We start from the raw sequence: 20363 nt of genomic DNA, 5'->3' as shown, positions 1-20363 counted from the left end.
ATTAGTGTATTTTGAAATACCTCATTTCCACCATCATCACTATTTGGCTAAATATTTTACTACTAGTTCAAAATATTAATGGAAACATTTTCCCCTGAAGAATACTGTATTGTAAATTTTCCTCCTCACACGTTAAAATGAAACAAATTATATGGGACTAGTAACTTTTTTTTGTGCCCAAATCCAAGGGCACCAGTACCTGCATTTGGAACAATGATAAATGAAATTGCCCAACAGTGAAATTCAGTCTGGGTCTTGAGTCATATTGCCAAGTGCTGGCCAATGAAAACAACCATTAAGAGAAAAAAATCCTGATTTATTTCTTTAATTTTCTCATGCAGACAGAGCATTTGTGGTCAAATGGTACCTTAATTGAATAAAAACATTCTGATTTTAAGTCTCTATTTTTCCGACCTTTGTATATGATGAAAGACCATCTGCTCTGGATATCTCCCAGGCTGTCATAAATGTTTGTACTGCAGACTGTCTTAGCTTTTGTTGTGTGCCCTTCAGGTAGTGGTTACTGTATGAAGCGCTTTCTTTTTTTTTTAAACTTTAGGAAACATCTAGCTCTTGAAAATATCCATCTAGTTTTCAGGTCATTTTGCAGCCCCCAGAAACATAAATGTTTCAGAGAGTTGACTGAGATATTGCAGGTGTGGCCTGTAGGAGTTACAGTGTGTGAAAGCCAGAAATAGAGCATGAGTCCAATAACCCTGAACCATTCGGAATCACCTCACTGCAAGAAAGTTTGCTTTGCCTGTCAACTGTTGTTAGTCATAACAAATAACATTAACCTTTGTTTGGAGATGTTTCTTTTAATGAATTCTGCATTAATTTGCATACATTGGATTTATTTAGAAATCAATAAATAGTGGCTACAGAGATAATGGCCTCTGAAGAGTCAGCCAGAGTTATATAGAATAAGAATATGAAATGAAGATAGATTCAGAATTGGGACAAGCCAACTTCCCATTTCATCTATTGATTTTAACACTATTCATGTTGTATTTGAGCTAGTCATTTGTCTCTCTTATCCCCTAGATTACTTTCTTCTCAATATTAGAAATTTTTTTTTTAACCTTTGCAACATCAGAATGTTACCTGTATATCAAGTCACTACATGATATATAATCGTTGCTCAGAAAATCATTGTTGACACTTCAAATACTCAGCGTATATGTTACATGAAAATTGTCCCTTAACTTTACTTAATTATAAATACATACCTAGTGAATTTAAATTGTTTAATATAAAACAAATCCTATATTATAAGTAACATTTTAGATTATGGGGTTTATCTGAATTGGTCTTTTGGGACTTATGCTACTAAAATTTGGAATGGTTTCTTTTTCAAGTTCAGAGAGAGAGAGATTCTCTGAATAAATTATGCAAATCAATATGATGCATTAACATTTTTTAAAATTTACATAGAAATTTAATATATATTCTTTGTTTCTTCAAACAATGCTGTGAGGTAAAAACAGATGTTATTAACTCCTCGTTACAAAAGAGAAAGGTAAACCAGAAAGGTAAAGTGATTTTTCTAGAATTTCTTACACATTAGGTATTAGGCAAAGGATTGGAACATAGATTTTCTTACTTCAAATACTCTGAATTTCTCCACTATCTGACATTTTTCATTTTGGCATACATTGGATGTATTTAAAATTTGTTGGCTTGAAGAGGTTGTTAGAAATTTAAGCATGTTTTATGACACCACAGTTAGAGGCTGAGGGGTATGGTGAAAAGGAATTGGATTTGAAGTCAGGATTTGAATCCAGCTGTGCCACATGAATGTGACTTTAATTATACAATTCTTGAGTAAAATGTGAATAAATAAGTAAGAAAAAACAACTGACATACCAGAAAAAAATCTGTGTGAATTTGAAACATGACAGCCATTTAGTGCCATAGTTTTTTCATCTGTTAGAAGGAACTAGTAATAGCACAGGCTTGGATTGAGAATGAAATGAAAAGTACTCACTACTTAAAACTGAATATTGTTTTTGCTTTAATGATGCAACTGGTGGCTGAATCCTACCAAGAAGGCGGATGATTCATTTAATCTCTTATATTTTATCTGGATATAACTATATTTAGAAACATTCTATCGTTTCATAATAAATGATACCATTTTTCCTTTATATTCTCATCCTTCTTAAATTTGTAGTTTTAGATGAATTTTGGGATAACATTGTATCAGATAATTTTATAAAATGCTAGACTTATTTATTAAAATGTTACATTGTCCATTCTGCTATTAGTATTTACATAAAAGATTTTCCCATTCAGAAAAATTTATGAAATTATACAACTATCGTGATACCCATCAGTCTTCAAAGCCTATTCAGGCATTTAAGATGTTCTTTCTGGCTAATTCATAAATAAGATTAATGTGAGAGGAGAAATTATCTTTTATTGGATCATGTATTTTGACAATTTTTCATACAAATAACACTTTAATTTTCTACTCAGTGTTTGAACCTTGGCCCCTTTCTGGAAGCTGTAACTAAAAATTGCAAAAAGAGAGAGTCTTTTAAGTTCATATAGCTGACATTAATTAGTTTCCATTCTTGGATACTGGTATGAAGATCATAAATTCATTTCTTGGTCTCAGGAGACCATACTTAATAAATGAATGATTATTTAGAAAACAAAAATAAAACAGCACTGCATGTGAAATTCTTCTGGGTAAGCAGGAGCCTATGTTAAAAGAAAGTAATGGAAAGCAGCCTTCCCTATGCACTAGGAATACAGAATAATGATTGAGAGGTTGTCAAACATTCTAATATTCATGACATTCTTCTCATATTTTTCATTTTACTTTTGTGTCTTTATTATATATATTAAATACATGAATCACATGTATTTATGACCACATAAATAGTTATCAGTTATATGAATGTCAATCAGCTTGTAAGATTCACATTATTAATTAAAATGAAAACAGTTAATGCCAGGTAGGGCACTCTAATTCTATATGGAAGAACCTTCACATATGGTAGTAATACATGAAATATTTTCATAGAGAGTTGCTTCCACTTATTTCTTGTCTATTATAACACTTTTTAAGTTTTAAAAAATATTTCTTATCTCTTTCACAGTGGTCCTTTTCCTTGAAAGAGTTCAGGTGTGATACTTCTCAAGGATTGCTATGCTATGGAACTTTGTAGAGAACAGAAAGCTCTGCAATACGCAGGATGGGGCGTGGTGTCTGGAGGTTCACTTAGAGGGCAGGCCATGGTCTCAACACAGCAGTGAGAATTGGTACAAGGCTAAAACACAGATTTTGCCAGTCACAAGGGGAAAACTGAAGAAATGAGGTCTTTTTTTTTTTTTTTTTTTTTTTTTGTGAGATTATGGTCTCTCAAATTTGGATGGTTTACAGCCTTTTATTTTGAAAAATATTGAAGTGGTAGGTGGCAGTAAGGTGATTACTTGGCAAAATAAGAGTTGCCCTTAGGCATATAGCCAACTCCTGCTCGGCCTTAAAAAAATTAAAAAAGCCAGTTGAGAAATCCAGAAGTCTAGGAACTACTAAATTAAGCTGAATTAAGAGGTTCATCCACACATACTAGTCTTCTTGAAGATAATTAAGTTTATGGCTCAGTAAAACAAATAAAACAAAACAAAGCAATGCATGCCATGAGACTTTAGAATCACTTGAACAGTCAAAAGAGTTAATGGAAAATGTGGGAACCTAAATTGCTGACTGTATTTTAAAAATGATTGCCTTTTTCAGCTTTGTTTATTAAAATGTTATTATACTATAGTTTTATTTGGTTTCTTTTATAGACTATTTAAGTGATACGTAGGGGGTTAAAAAGTCACCGCTAGATAAAGCCAAACTTTTTTGTAGGGAAGTCTCTCTGGAAGGGGAAATAGAGATGAAAGATTTCTGGAGAGCTCTCCATAAATGGAGAAAAAGGTGACACCTACCTTTCCTGGTCAAGACTTTTCTAAAGACTTTTCTTTGCTGCTATGAGTGCTGCCATGTTGGGTGAATAGACTGGGAGCTAGCAGTAGGAAAGCAGGCAAAAGGCAGGGAGAGCAGTATTCTCCAGAGGTCTAAGGGAGAAGAAAGGAAAGCTTCTCTGTGCCCCATATCTTGTGGGAAAGACTCATGAAATAGAATTGACCCAATAGTAACAAAGTTCCCACTACTGACTGTCAGCAAGAGAAGGTAGAGGTGTAGAGACCTGGCTAAGAGCAGACCAACGGCTTGGGAAAACTTCGTTGGATAATGAGGGAAATGTTGATGCTTAGAAAGTCTTTTTTTTTTTTTTTTCTTTTTTAATCTTTAAAATGAAATTCATGCTTTAAACTGGATTGTATTTTTATATGTCATTGGGTCTTCAGATGTGCTTTGGGGTATCTGAAAATTGAGATTTTACAAAAAATATTTGTAGATAAATATTTCTTGGGAGAAAGCTCACAACTTTCATTATGATCACTTTATATTTTTGCTATGTGTTTTAAAATATCCTTTCTGTTTGATTTCCTAGACTACTAATTTGATACTCAATAAGTTATTAGCCTTACTTTTAGTTAATATATTGATTTTTTTGATTTTGGTACTAGAAAATATTTTCTATGCTACGATAAAATCTCCTTGGATTTTTGCCCCTATTATTGTTTTCATTAAAGTTGTCACCTGTTTCTTCTAAAAGTTATATTTCCCCAAGAACTACTTCCTTGGGTGCTATTGGTTAGCCTCTGGTTGCTGGTTCTCCTTTAGTGTGTTTTTTCAACTACTCATGACTCTGTTTATCTTTCTGAATCAGGTCAAATTTTTTTTTCTCCTGTCAGGAAGAGTAAGTGGTGTCTGCACTTGTTGAACAATGATAGAGAATTTTTTTCCTTCTCTTGAGCGTGCATTGTACTCCTGTTTTCTCAGCCGTGTTATTTACAAGCTTCAACAGAAGAAAATCAGCATCCATTTCTCTGTTGCACCAAGGACAGAGCAGCACCTTCTAGAACACTTTCCCCTTAACACATATGAATACACATACACACAGAAACAAAAAGAGCTCTTCTGCAGAAGGAAAAAAAGACTCTGCAGGCCAACTTCTCTTGGAAAGAGAGTCCCAGACCTTGCCCCAGGCTTATTTCTCTGTCTGGCTCCCATCTGGCTAAGAGATAACAGAGTCTTGATCTTTTTATTTTTCATTTTTCATTCAGAAACTCTAACTAGCTTGTGTAGCTTGTGTACCCTGAGGAGGTAGCTAAATGGTGCTACAAAAGAAGGATGAGTTTTCAGATTGCTACCAACCCCAATCATCTTCTCAGAGGAGTGTGTGACACTAAAAACAGTAAAAGCCACTGCTTCTCATATGTGTGTTATATATGTGCATGTACATTCATGTATAGATGTGCATACGTGTATGTGTGTGTTTTGTTAGATATTTAACCAATACTTTAAATGTTTTTATTTTCTTGGGAAAATATTGACATTTTTGAGTAGTTAATTCTGGAGTCTATAGCTTATTGAAGGTGTAGATAGGTTTTTATCTTTGTTTTATCCCAAATGCCTAAGGAGCCGTGGGGGTAATACCTAAGATAAGGCAGAAACACATTACTAAATATGTGTGTATTCTTGTCAAAGTGAGATGTGCTGCTTTAAAAGAATAAAAGTAACTTATTTGAAAAGGAATTGTATAAAACAATGAATACATAATTGCATTTTTGGGACTATGACATACAGATATGTAATAAATCTATTTAACAATAATAGCACAAAGGAGGTTAGTAGGAACAAACTGTATCGGAGTAAGAAAATGACATCATATGGTACCTTGAATCCACAGGAAGAAATGAAAAGAAACAGTAAGGATAAGAGATATATAAATAGTTAATATAACAAACTCTAGAAGAATATACATATTTTCTTCTTTTAGCTTCTTTACAGGACAAAAAATTATATAAAGCAATAATTACAACAATACATTGTGTGATATATACACAAAGAATATTTATAACAACAATAGCACAGAAAGGGCGATGAGGAAACAGAACTATACAGAAGTAACATTTTTATATTTTAGCACAGCAAAGACAGTACAAATAAGATCTAATAATATGGTAAGCCCTAGAGCCAACACTGAGAAAATAACTGAAAAATGTGAAAAAAAATCAGAAAAAAATCACAATATTACTCTAGAAAGCATTCACTTGATGTGTGTGGTGGATAATACTGAATGTCAACTTGATTGGATTGAAGGATGCAATATTGATCCTGGGTGTGTCTGTGAGGGTGTTGCTAAAGGAGATTAACATTTAAGTCAGTGGGCTGGGGAAGGCAGACCCACGTTTAATCAGGTGGGCACCATCTAATCAGCTGCCAGTGAATATAAAGCAGGCAGAAAAATGAGAAGAGGCAAGACTGGCTTAGCATCCCAGTCTACACCTTTCTCCCATGCTGGATGCTTCCTGCCCTTGAACATCAGACTCCAAGTTCTTCAGTTTTGAGACTCAGACAGTTCTCCTTGCTCCTCAAGTTTCCAGACAGCCTATTGTGTGCTTTGTGATCATGTAAGTTAATACTTAATAAACTCCCCTTTATATATATATGTGTGTGTGTGTGTGTGTGTGTGTGTGTATATATAGCCTATTAGTTCTGTCCCTCTAGAGAACCTTGACTAATACAATGTGAAAGAAAGCAATAAAGGAGAACAGAGGGGATAAGACATATAAATTTTAAAAAGAAGAGTAAAATAGCAAATGTAGATCTAAAGCTCAATAATAACATTAACCACAAATAGATCGAACATTCCAACAAAAAAACGTGATTGTTAGGCTGGATACACACACACACACACACACACATACACACACACACCAAACTATGTGCTGTCTATAGGAGACACACTTTGCATATAAATAGAAATAGGTTGAAAATAAATTAATGGAAAAAGGTGTATCATATGAACAATGATAAAAAAAACTGTATGCCTATACTAGTATCAAATTAAATATACCTTTAAAACATTACTGGAGATTATGAAGGACATTTCATAATTACAAAAGGGTTAATAAGTTAGGATAATATAACAATTATACACATGTATGCATATAATAACATAATAGTTTATTTTGCTGTGCAAAAGCTCTTTAGTTTAATTAGGTCACACTTGTCAATGTTTGCTTTTGTTGCAATTGCTCTTGGTGTCTTCATCATGAAATCTTTGCCATGCCTATGTCTTGAATAGTATTGCCAAGGTCATCTTCCAGTGTTTTTATAGTTTGGGGTTTTACATTTAAGTCTTTAATTCATCTTGAATTAATGTTTGTACATGGCATAGGAAGGGGTCCAGTTTAAGTTGTCTGCATATGGCTAGCCAGTTATCCCAACACCATTTATTGAATAGGGAATTCCTCATTGCCTTTTTTTTGTCAGGTTTGTGGAAGATCAGATAGTTAAAGGTGTGCGGTCTTATTCCTGGATTCTGTCTTCTGTTCCATTGGTATATGTATCTGTTTTGGTACCAGTACCACGATGTTTTGGTTTCTGTAGCCCTGTAGTATAGTTTGAAGTCAGGCAGTGTGATATCTCCAGTTTTGTTCTTTTTGCATAGGAGTGCCTTGGCTATTTGGGCTCTTTTTTGGTTCCGTATGAAGTTTGGAAAAAAAGACTGGGCGCAGTGGCTAACGTCTGTAATCCCAGCACTTTGGGAGGCCGAGGCAGGTCGATCACCTGAGGTCAGAAGTTTGAGACCAGCCTGATCAACATGTTGAAACCTTGTCTCTACTAAAAATACAAAAATTAGCCAGACGTGGTGGTGGGCCCCTGTAATCCCAGCTACTTGGGAGGCTGAGCCAGGAGAATTTCTTGAACCCGGGAGGCAGAGGTGCAGTGAGCTGAGATTGTGCCATTGCACTACAGCCTGGGTGACAGAGTGAGACTCTGTCTCAAAAAAAATAATAACAATAGTAATAAAATAAAAAAATAAAAGTTTTTTATAGTTCTGTGAAGAATGTCAGTGGTAGTTTAATGGGAATAGCATTGAATCTATAATTTTCTCTGGACAGTATGACCATTGTAATGATATTGATTTTTCCCATCATTTAGCATAGAATGTTTTAGTTGAAATATGCAAATTTACAGAAAGATGCAAAGTACTGAAACTGATTCAAGAAGAAACAACACACTTGAATAGACCTATAATAAATAAATAGATTGAGTTAGTGTTTAGAACAATCTCTCCCAAAAAAGTCTGAGCTTTTTTTTTTTTTTTTTTTCCTTTGGAAAAAAAGCACAAGCAATTAGAAAAAGAATGGATAAATTGGATTCCAGCAAAATTAAATTTTTTTGTGTGCTTCAAAGGACACTATCAAAACAGTAAAAAACAATAAGCAAAGAAACTCAATAAACATTTCTCCAAAGAATGGCTAGTAAGCACATAAAAAGATGCTTGACATCATTAGTTATCAAGAAAATGCAAATCAAAACTACAATTCATTACAACTTCACAACCGTTAGGATAAGTATAATAAAAATGATGGCATATAACATATGTTTTTATCTTAACATTATCTAAAATGGTAAGAATATGGAGAGACCGCAACCCTTATACACTGCCAGTAAGGATGTAAAATGGTACAGCCACTTTGGGAAACAGTTTAGAATTTCCTCAAAAACTTAAACAGTCATACGACCTGGGAATTCTACCTTTAAGTATATGCCTAAGAGACAATGAAAACCTATGCCCACACAAAAACTTCTACATCATGGTTTATGGTAGCATTATGCATAGTAGTCCAAAGTGGAAGCATCACAAATGTCCATTAACTGATGAATGAATAATCAATTTTGGTATATCCATACAATGGAATAATTTTCAGGAATAAAAAAGAATTAAGTACTGATGCTACATTGATGAACCTCAAAAATGTTAAGCATATCAAAGAAGTCAGTTACAAAAGGTTTTATTGCATGAATCCGTTTGCATAAAATATTCAGCCAGACTAGGCAAATCTGTAAAGGCAGAGGACTGATTGCTGATAGGCACTGGGTTTCCTTTTTGGGTGATAAAAATGTTCTATAATTACATCACAGTGATTGTTGCACAACTCTGTACATATGCTAAAGCCACTTAACTGTGCACTCTAACGGAGTACATTTTTTAGTGCTTAAATTATATTGCAATAAAACTAATGAATGATCTCATAAAAGTACGATGTATTTACTATTTGCAGACACCATATAAGGAGCTGAGTATATACTGAAAACATGCACATCATCTGTTAAGGCTCACTACATAGGTACAGAAATCAGGATGGTGTAGTATTGGTGGATAAACAGATATAGATAAATAAAATAGAAATGAGAACCTAAAATTATACCCATAGAAATATGTTCAACTGTTTTTTGACAGAGGTGCAAAACCAATTGAATAAATGAAAGACATTCTCCTTTCCAACAAATGGTGGTGGAGCAATCTATAAGCCAAAAACAAAACAAAACAAAAAACAACTAAAAGAAAGAAAACCCCAAGACAAATACACCCCAAACACACTTTTACCTTAAATCTTATACCTTATATAGAAATTAATTCCAGATTATGGACTGAAATGCAAAATGTAGAAAAATAAAACTTTTTTTTTTAAAGTCCAGGAGAAAAATTTTGGGATTAAGGGAAGAGCAAAATTTTTTTAACTTGACACTGAAAGCATGATCCCTAAAAGAAAAAATTAAGAGGTTAGGTCTAAGCAAAATTATAAACTTTTGCTCTGTGAAAGACTCTGTTAAGAGGATGGAAATACAAACTACACAATAGGATAAGCTGTTTGCAAACCACATATCTAGCCGGGCACAGTGCCTCATCCCTGTAATCCCAGCACTTTGGGAGACAGAGGCAGGTGGATCACTTGAGGTCAGGAGTTCAAGATCAGCCTGGCCAACATGGTGAAACCCTGTCTCTACTAAAAATACAAAAATTAGCTGGGCGTGGTGGCGGGTGCCTGTAACCTGTAATCCCAGCTACTCGGGAGGCTGAGCACAAGAGTCACTTGAACCCGGGAGGTGGAGGCTGCAGTGAGTCAAGATCCTGCCACTGCACTTCAGCCTGGGTGACAGAGCAGGACTCCAACTCTCTCTGTCTATATATATATATATGTATATATATACATATGGAGAGAGAAAGAGAACCCTTGAAACTCAACAGTAAAAACTCTCCCAATTAGAAAACAGGCAAAATACATGAGAAACTCATAGCAAGAAAACAAATAACCCAATTTTAAAAATGGGGAAAGAACCTGAATAGACAATTTTTCAAAAGAAAACACAACAGGTATATGAAAAAATGCTGAACGTTACTATTCATAAGAGAGATGCAAACAAACTACAATGAGATATTAAAATAAATATTAGGGACAAGAGCAAATGTTGAAGAGGATGTGCAGAAACTGGATCATTCATATATTGCTGGTGGGAATGAAAAAATATATTTCTGGTGAGAATGAAAAATACAGGCATTCAGAAAAGCAATTTGGCAATTTCTTATAAAATCATGCATGCAGTTACCACACAACCCAGCAATTGCACTTCTGAACATTTATCCCATAAATATGAAAATTTATGTGCACCCCAAAAACCTGCACATAAATGTTCATAGCAGTTTGTTTGTACTTCTCTAAAACTGGAAACAACCTAGGTGTCCTTCAATGAATGAATGACCAGTCAACCTGTGGTACATCCATACTACGAACTACCATTCATCAATAAAAAAGAATGGACTAGGCAGGGGATGGTGGCTCACGCCTGTAATCTCAGCACTTTGGGAGGCCGAGGTGGGCAGATCACTTGAGGTCAGGAGTTCGATACCAGCCTGACCAACATGGTGAAACCCTGTCTTTTCTAAACTACAAAAATTAGCTGGGCTTGGTGGTGTGTGCCTGTAATCCCAGCTACTTGGGAGGTTGAAGCAGGAGAATCGCTTGAACGTGGGAGGTGGAGGTTGCAGTAAGCTGAGATCGTGCCATTGCACTCTAGCCTAAGAGACAGAGCAAGACTCTATCTCAAGGGAAAACAACAACAACAAAAAAAAACCAAAAACAAAAAACAAAAAAAAACAGACTATGACACTTGGATGACTATCCAGAGAATTACGCTGATTGAAAACAGTCACTTCCAAAAGACTGTAAACTATTTGTTTCCGTTTATATAACATTTTTGCAATGACAAAATTTTAGAAATAGATTAGTGTTTTTCAGTTTTATGAATGGGAGTAGGTAGGTATTGCTCTAAAGGGGCAACACTCCTTTTGGTGGTGGGACTGTTCCATATCTTGACTGACTGTATCAATGTCAGTACTCTGGGTATTTCTTTGTACTATAGTTTTTACAAGATGTTACCAGTGGGGGTAACTGGTGAAGGCTACATGGGATCTCTAGATTGTTTCTTAACAATTGCCTGTGAATATTTGATTATCTCAAAATAAAAAGTTTAATAGAAAAAAGTATAAGGGCTCTCTCCTTACCCCATGGACAACTTGAGAGGCCGATATGACTTAACAGCCAAATAACACCCTTTAGTGTTGACCATTTTGGATGCCAGTGAAATGGTTCTAAAGTGGGGTTTCCCTGCCTTTATGAAATTATACCACAGTAGAAAATGGCAATTCTGAGATGACCCAACTCCAGCTCCATTTTCTGCCCCAAAGGCTGGGAGTGTAATAATGTTGGGACATCTGGATCCCACATTTGGCATACTAGCTTGTTGTGGTGCCCCAGTAGATAAGCCCTACCCTGGAAATCCTAACATACCTTGGAGAGAATTTCTAAATAATGCCACCATCTGAATGTACCACATGTCAGTCACAGAAGTTACTACTAAAGAGTAAATCAATATATTTGTTGTATTTCAATCAACATTACTCACCTGACAAAATGACTTTATGTTGAAATGAAAGGGAAGATAGCAAAAATATCAAACACTATTGTAAGCATTTCTTTATTAATAATTTTTAATCCATGAATACATCCTTCCCTAAATAGGAAATCCTGTCTGTTTACAATAATAAATAGTTGAAATCTGTGCATTATGAAATAGTTTTCTGTATTGTTCAAATATCCAATATTTTCCTTATGATTGTTGTCACCTTGCTAATTCTAATGTTACTGCAGTCTCCTACCTTTTCTCTTAGCTCTTCCTACATTGTTACCAATGTAACAGGTCCTAACAGCCCTGTTTTTCAATCCGTCTCAGAATGTACCCGAGTATGACTTGCTATTTCATGATATTGCCTTGGGAATTGGTGTGTATATTCCAATAGCCCAGTGATAGTCTAGGGAGAAAAAAGGTACAAAAATGCATGCATGTAAGATGATGAACACATAATGCCTCACTAAGAATATTGTGTTTAAACAACAAATATCTACCTACGTAAATACTAATTTCAGTTTTAAATGTTTCTTTAAAAAGATCAACACTAGTTTCTAATAATAATCTTATAAAAAATAAATACACAGAAAAAAATAAATATATGTTTTCACATAGGTGTGAAAAGGTCCATGTGAAAAGATCGATTTATTTTTAAAAATGTATTTCCTGGGCCCTTTGAGATAATATTATATAAATTACTTATCTTTTTAATGTATTATATATTAATATTTCTTTGGGTGCCAATAATATATTCAGGGGTCAGAAAAACATTAACTACATCTATGTTTTTGTGGAAATTTTTGATATCTTCAGAAGTCCACTGAAGTTTTATGCAAGCACTTCTTACGTAATACAAAGGTTATTTCTACTTACTTTCACCCATTTGCTTCTAATTTTTATTGTCCTCAATATTAGATTTATAGATTCAATATCAATTAGCTTTGAAAAAAGCTATAAGCTGTAAGAATGATCATTAATCCATACATTGGGGTTTCTATATTCCACAAATCTATTAATAAACACTCAAACATATCAAACCATCTCTCTGTTACTGCAAGAAAAAACCCTAATCTGTAATATATTTGATAAACCACTTTTTAAAAAATAATAAGTAATAAATAAATAAATCTATCTTTCTAAATCCCTAAGTATAACACTTTGAAATTCCAAAAATGTTGTTTAAGATACATATGAAAAGGAACTCTTATTTCCTTCCAAATTAAAACTTTGCAAATAAGTTTATTATAAAGATTAACCTGCTTCACAGGCCTAAATAACACAATTCAAGTAATAAAGGCATTTCATGAATTACCCCAAAAAGCAAGAATAAAGCAGCATTATCCTACCTCAAGACATTCACAAGTTTTAACAGAGCAATAGGCATGATCATCTTTGAAGGCTAATTTGCTTTTGAAGAGTATATAGACATGAAAACGTTAAATGATGCTGACATTTAGAAAGAAATTCAATGGTCAATAAGAAACAGCAATGAAAATGTGGTTGCAGCTTGTTCCTCTTTCTTAAATGTGTATGTTAGTGATCAAGTGCCTCAAAGAACACAGATTACTACTTTACTTTTGAGCTGCTGGCTGTTTTCCTTCATCCTTGAAACTAGGGTAACAAGGGTCCAGTTGACCTTGTAGCGGATGATAATCCTTGCAGCATTTTCCCCATAAAGTTCAAGTTGTTTTGTAAATAGTTTTCCAGTTGCCCTAGTTTTCCGACCCATTGACCTGAAAGCCATCTTGTATCTTCAGTAATCTCACAATTTCTTCTTACATATAAATAATAATATTACTTATCTCATTGTGTGGCTGTGAGGATAAAATGAGTTAATTCACTTCAAATGTCTAGAATAGTGCTAGAAACATGATAAAACAAAACCAAAAACAAACAAACGACAACAACAAAAAACTACCATGCTAGCTGCTCTTATCATTATTGCCCTCATTAAATATGAAAATTAAAAGATACACATATAATTAAGCAGCATTCTTCTAAAATAATTTAATCTAAAATATTATCAAGGCAAAAATGTATGAATTAGCCTCTATCTCATCTTCCTTCTAATCTTAAAATAGATTACTATTTACATAGTATTTGTTTTCATTTTGGTTTCCAGGAAAGACTTTGAAATCAGAACAATCTGTTTTGAATCTTGTCATTTCTATTTACTAGTTATTTGACCCTAGCAAAGTTAATCTTTCTAAGCTTCCCTTAATCCAGTTATAATATAAGAATAATACCCACTTCAAGGTGTTATTGGTAAAATTAAATGAAATAATTTGTGTAAACACCTAACACGTAACCTGGCCCATAGTAAGTGCTTAGTGACTATTTCTTTTCCATTGCTCTTCCTTGTTTTCGAATGTGATGATCTAAAAATATTGACTTTGATAAGAGTAAAGCCAATTTTAGCTCTGTGCCATAATTTTAATCTATTCTCAGTTGCTTTATAGTTAAGAATCAATCATTCTAATTTTTTTCTATTAGCTCAGAGAGAATGGAGCACAAAATTATGAGAATAAGAAGTAATTGTGGACTTTTAACTAAAGGTCTTTATTGAATACACACATGAAAAACTTATTCTAATCCTTTATAGAAAATTTGATAATAAAAAACTTATTGTTTCCCTGTGAAACCTGTCAATCGCTTTTACCTAGGTCAAGGAAATATCATCTATAATATAACTATAAACATTTATCGTTGTTCAGAAAATCATTCTTAGCTTTGTTTAACTCTATTTTTTATGTTGTCAAAGAAATAAATACTTATGCGAACATGACTGAGAAAGCTGGAAAAATATAAAGAACTAGAAAAAATATCAGTCATAATCTCATACTCAAAAAGAACCATTGTTTAAACATTTTATTCTATTTTTATGCAGAAAATCCATTTAATTTTCAAATATTTGAAACAACCTTTGCAAGATTATGACAATGAGAGAGCTCTAGCATGACTGACTCTATCTTGCTTCTAACCTCACAGGCTGGCTGTCCTCACTCATTCCTGGGTGTAGACCAGGCTAACCACGGGAGCAATTTAGTTTATAGCTTAACTTTAAAGCAAGGATGATAATAGCCCTTCCCAAAACAAACCACCTTTATAAAACTGATAAAACTAATGAAAGACCACAAGGTTAGGATTATGAGAAAGGCCTGAATTCTGCCAAGATACAGGCATAACCGATAACCACCTATCGTTCTGAAGGTCACAAGATTTGTGACCAATTATTTCCTGTAGATAACATCACTATTTTAGAACCTAAGTTTGGCTTTTTGAGATTTTATGGACTTTTGCATTTCTGGAGACCAAATGATTCCACCTGGATCCTTGATTCAGCTGATCCTGTGGTCCCCACCCAGAGGCTGATTCAGTGTACAGGACTGTTTTCCACACCCCTATGATTTTATCCCTAAACGGTCAACATTTCCCATTCCCTGCACCCTCTGCCTACCAAACTATTCTTGAGCCATCCTAACCTTGGGGGCTTCAGGGAGATTGATTTGAGTGATAACTCCAATTATTTTGCATGGCCATCCTTGCATCAATTAAACTCTCTTTACTGCAAGACTGTGACCTCAGTGAATTGGTTTTGTCTGTGCAGTGGGCAAGAAGAACCTGATGGGCAATTAAATATTCATAAACATATCTCACATTAGAAAAACTATGAAAACCTCCACAAAGGTAAAGTTTTGGGCATGCGCTTGTACATGTAGCATGGGGCTGATCCAGGGAGATGAGCTCCATGTCTTGGAGGAGGGAGTGGAGCAGGCTCTTCCGGCGGCAGAGGCACCTGGAGTGCTCAGAGTTTGGGACAAGGAGAGCCAAGTAAATAAAATTACATGGAGGAACCCATCATGTCCGGGGGTTGAGGTCTACTAGGTTAGGGAAAGGTCACCTATAGTCAAAGTTAGCCTTAAGCATGCCATAAATTGCCTGAAAGAGCAGAGAGGTCACACTAACATAAGAAGGACTGAGTAAAGAGCAGATTCTCACTTCCCATCTCCTTCATTTTCCTTCTCACACTACTGCCTAGAACCTAGCCTTTGAATGAAATGACAGATAGCCTCTCTGAACTACATACATTTAAATCATTCTCTTTCTCTAATTCCTTCCCCCTTCTTTTACATAGAGCGTGGAGTCAAATTCTGAGAAATTAAATATGCACACACAGCATCTTTGTTACCTGACACTTATTCTTCTTATACCTTTAATGTGTCCAGTAAAAGCAGAAAATACACTACATTTAGAATTAAGGGAGACTCTATAGTTACATTATTATGCATTTGAATATATATATATACACACACACACACATATGTGTGTATATATATATAAATTATAAACCAATCCCAGAAACTCCTCCTCCAATCTTTCCTTGGCAGACCATTTAGAAAAATATATTCAATGTTCCTCTATTTGTTGGGCTTCTTCTACTATAAGGATTTCCACAGTTACTATGAGTTTATGGGATGGTGCTGAATTTTCTAAGCAATAAGATTTTTTCACCACCTTAGCAGAAGTAGGAGCCCAACAGAAGAGATGTCAAACATACTGAGAATTAAAGAGCTACAACTGGCCTTAAAATCTTATAAATTCTATAGTACCAATATGGATCTGGAAAGAGATGGAAATACTCCTTCAGGGACTTAAAATTCTTTCTGCAACTCTCTTTCCCTGCTTTTCTAGTAAATGCAAGATACCTGTGGACCAGAGAGGTATTCTGAGTATGGACCACTTGTCTGGATGGTTCAGAAAGCAGCTTTTTATTAAATCTGGAACTATTTTGTAGTAAGATTCAAGCTAGGTAAATATATAACAAGTCCAGAGCTTTATTTCATAAGGAATAAGGTTAAGGACATTAGTAATAGAAAAACACAAATTTAATTTAAAACTAAAGATGCTCCTTGGGAGAAATTTATCCCCATGGTGTTGAACTGTATTTGATTTCAGACAATGCACAAAAAAATCAGCCATGGCCTGAGTGAAAGCACAACACCATATTTCTTCTGCCATCTCCTCCAACTCAGAGCTCATTCCTGGAGGGGGAAGAGGAGAAGTATGGACATCTGGAAAGCATTTAAGGTAGAAAATGCATTTGCAAGATCCAAGCCTGCACTGAGGATGGATGTTCACTATCCTGTGGGAAAGGGTGGTGCATCACAAGAAGAAGACTGGGAAGGACTTCAGGGAGTAAAATTTTGGGGAGGGAAGAAACAAATAAGTTATAAAATGAAGATGGACACATGGCATAAGGAATCAGGTTTGACCACTGTGGGGCTCAAAGGACTTTATTGGCTAAACCAGAGCCATGGCCCTCCTCCATCCAACTCTACAGGTTTATGGTTCCTGCTGAAATATTTTAGTGAAGAACAGCTTAAATCTCCCTGGAAGTTCAGTGTGTTATGATATAGAAAAGGAGTGGTAAAGTAGAATTTGGGACTGAGAAAGGATACTTTACCCTGATTTGTCCCTCTACCAAGACAAAAAGGGAAAGAAGGAGTGCAAGTTCCTGTTTCCTAGATCACAGAAGAAAGGAACAGAGGCCCAACTACAAACCTTGGTGAAGCATTGTGACATCAGAAACATCTCTCTGCCTTTATTTTCCTGATGACCTGTGGGTGACAGTGAGACGAACCAACAGCTATTAATTATTAAGCAGATGATCAGGTGATCCATAACTTAATTTTGAGAGAGGAAGAAGAGAGAGCTAAAGTACATGTAGCCCCAAAAAATCATGTCTTGATAAATGGACTATGTATGTGACATAGGCAAAGTTTCCAGATACCAGGGACGAAGGTCAGATGCTGAAATGTAAATATGCCTCTAAAGGAAACAGTTTGGTGGAGAGCTTAAAGTGAAGGTCAGTGAAAGTTTGCCTTCCCAATTGTAACTCCTATGGCAAAAGAGAATGTACGTTGATTCTTATGAGAAGTATATTATTATTTCAGGCATAGAAAGTAAAAGATTGTATTTCTGCTGACTCGAGCTAATGAGTTAATTTAATGTTAGTTTGCATATTAGAAGTTTTAGCAAGATAAGTTTTAGGCAGAGACGTCTGCTGTTGCATGGGAGGAAATACTACACAGCAAAGTTCCATCAGCAAGCTCCTTATATAGAGCCAAAGCAATTTCTGTTTGCATGTGTGTATCTATGTGCCAACTGTTCTTGGGAAAATGGCCACTTGTTATTCTTTTTTTAGCAAACCCTCAGTTCTTTTAAGATACACTTGAGACAATTAAGTAATAAGTCTAAGATGTAGAATGCTTTTTGTTCCATTAGGTGATGATTTCTAGCTGCACTGCTGCTCTCTAATGGGTACCAAAAGGACTCATTTTGAATTCTGATTGAGTTTGGTTTTTAATATTGGTGTGAGTCAAATCATCAAAGCCAGCTGCCTCTGAACATCGACTGGGATGTTGACTGGACAGGGCAACATATTCTGTCAATTACAGGAAGTATCTCAAGTTTCCATCTACAGAATGTAAACATCTATTAAAAATGTTGCTCTGACCTAAAAAGGCAAATTCACTATGAAGAATCAGATACTTCAACTCATTTGTTGAAAGGTGTTGGACCTTTAGTCACATTCATCTCGTGGTTTTCAGAAAACAAATTGCAAGATGGATGTTACTTTTTTTTTTTTTTTTTTTTTGAGACGGAGTCCCGCTGTGTCGCCCAGGGTGGAGTGCAGTGGCCGGATCTCAGCTCACTGCAAGCTCCGCCTCCCGGGTTTTTACGCCATTCTCCTGCCTCAGCCTCCCGAGTAGCCGGGACTACAGGCGCCCGCCACCTCGCCCGACTAGTTTTTTGTATTATTATTTAGTAGAGACGGGGTTTCACCGTGTTAGCCAGGATGGTCTCGAACTCCTGACCTCGGTTTTTTACACCTAAGAGAACACTTTGATGAACTTCTAAAAATCAACACTCTAGCACAGTAGAAGGCTGTGACTGTTGATGATAAAGATCAGAAGCCTCACTGTAATTACAGCCCAAATCTGGCACTAAATATGTGTCGATTTTTACTACATGCAGACGTCCTTGGCTCTTTGGACTGACAAAATGGAGGAAAAATGAGGTAGGCCCTGGTGTATCTAAAAGCAATATTTATATTGGTGTTTGCTTGTTTGTTTTCTTATGCCTGTTGTGAGGGCCTTCATTATCTTATGTAGTTTTTTTGTGCAAATCACAAAAGATATCCCTTCTGAGTGGACAAATTATAAAAAGATTACCTCTTTATTGGCACTCCTGGTTGGCATTTCTTCTCTGATCTTTGACATGGCTTTTCCAAGCTGGCTCTGCTGAGGTATTTATTCCTGCTCCTTGGAGTCAGCTGTGTTTTCTGAGGAAACCAATCTCAGTGAATTTGAATACCTTGCTCAAGGACACGCCTTTATAGATGGTGTCCAACGAAGTGAACAATAAACATGTTTCATCTCAGTCTGTGCTAGGCAACGCTGCCTTTTAGCAAGGTGATACATGGATTTAGGGCAGTTTGATGACTATACTTGAGATGACTGGAACATTAATATTCACTCTCATTAATGTCACAAAAAATACCATCTTTTGTGACATTAAATGGATTTTTTCCTGGGATTTCACGGAAAATTTAAATTCAGGTACAGTAAACTAAATATAATAAATAAATAATAAATTAATTAAATAATACACTATATAACAAATTAATTTAAATTCAGGTTCAGTAAACTTTTGTTGAGTACTAAATGTGTAAGTGCTAATTGATAGGGGAAATAAAAAGGCAACCCAGCTAGACAAGATCTCTTCATCAAACAAGACCTATTTGTTTGGTGCAGAGAGCAGAGACAGACAAAGAAGACTCAGTCCCGTAATGGCAGATTTTATTTGCCAAAAGTTGCCACAACCATATCTGTTGCAACCATATCTTCTTTTGCACATGCTCTTCTACAATGTGAGCAGGCATCAAGAGGTAGGATCTGATCCCTTCTCCTTGAATCTGGGTGCTCCTTGGAACTCTTTGACCAGCAGAATACAGCAGAAGTGATGCTCTGTGATTTCTGAGGCTGAGTTGTAAAGAGCTAAGGAGCTTTTACTTTTTCTTTCCTGGGACCCTATCACTTGGAACCATGAGTCAGCCGGTTAGAGATCCAGCACTAACTGTGGTGGGCATGTAATGGGGAAATCAAACCACATGGAGAGACCTTCTGTAGTTGCTCTTGTTGACAGTTACAGTCTTGAAGTCATCCTAACTCAGGTACTAACATGTTGAGAGAATGAACCTCTAGGTGATTTCAGTCCTCAGCCATCCCGAGAACCTAGCCTTCAATTCTTCATAGCCCCAGATATATATGGAGCAAAAATAAGCTATCCCCACTGTGCCCTGCCCCATTCCCACAGGATCCATAAGCATTAAAAATTGTTAATCTATACCATTAAATTTGGGATTAATTTGTTCTACAGCAATAGTAACAGAAGCGTTATTCTCCTGAGATAAGTC

The 20363-nt window shown here is 35.4% G+C and overlaps 1 long non-coding RNA gene across 4 annotated transcripts in view; it reads left to right on the top strand.

Moving 5' to 3' along the window:
• Window positions 1-17579: 17579 nt before the first annotated feature.
• Window positions 17580-20363, top strand: part of LOC123571883 (uncharacterized) — a 165341-nt gene continuing 162557 nt past the window's right edge. For 2 of the 4 annotated variants that reach the window (XR_010584979.2, XR_010584976.2), the window contains exon 1: window positions 17580-17750. This is a non-coding gene — a long non-coding RNA (uncharacterized lncRNA). Of the gene's footprint in view, window positions 17751-18519; window positions 18966-20363 lie in introns of those variants that run through there. The other 2 variants (XR_010584977.2, XR_012431794.1) reach the window with 1 other exon arrangement.

The sequence above is a fragment of the Macaca fascicularis genome, chromosome 2 (assembly GCF_037993035.2).
Source record: "Macaca fascicularis isolate 582-1 chromosome 2, T2T-MFA8v1.1".
NCBI lineage: Eukaryota > Metazoa > Chordata > Mammalia > Primates > Cercopithecidae > Macaca > Macaca fascicularis.
The sequence above is the reverse complement of the archived record's forward strand: the minus strand, read 5'-3'. Positions and strand labels throughout refer to the sequence as shown.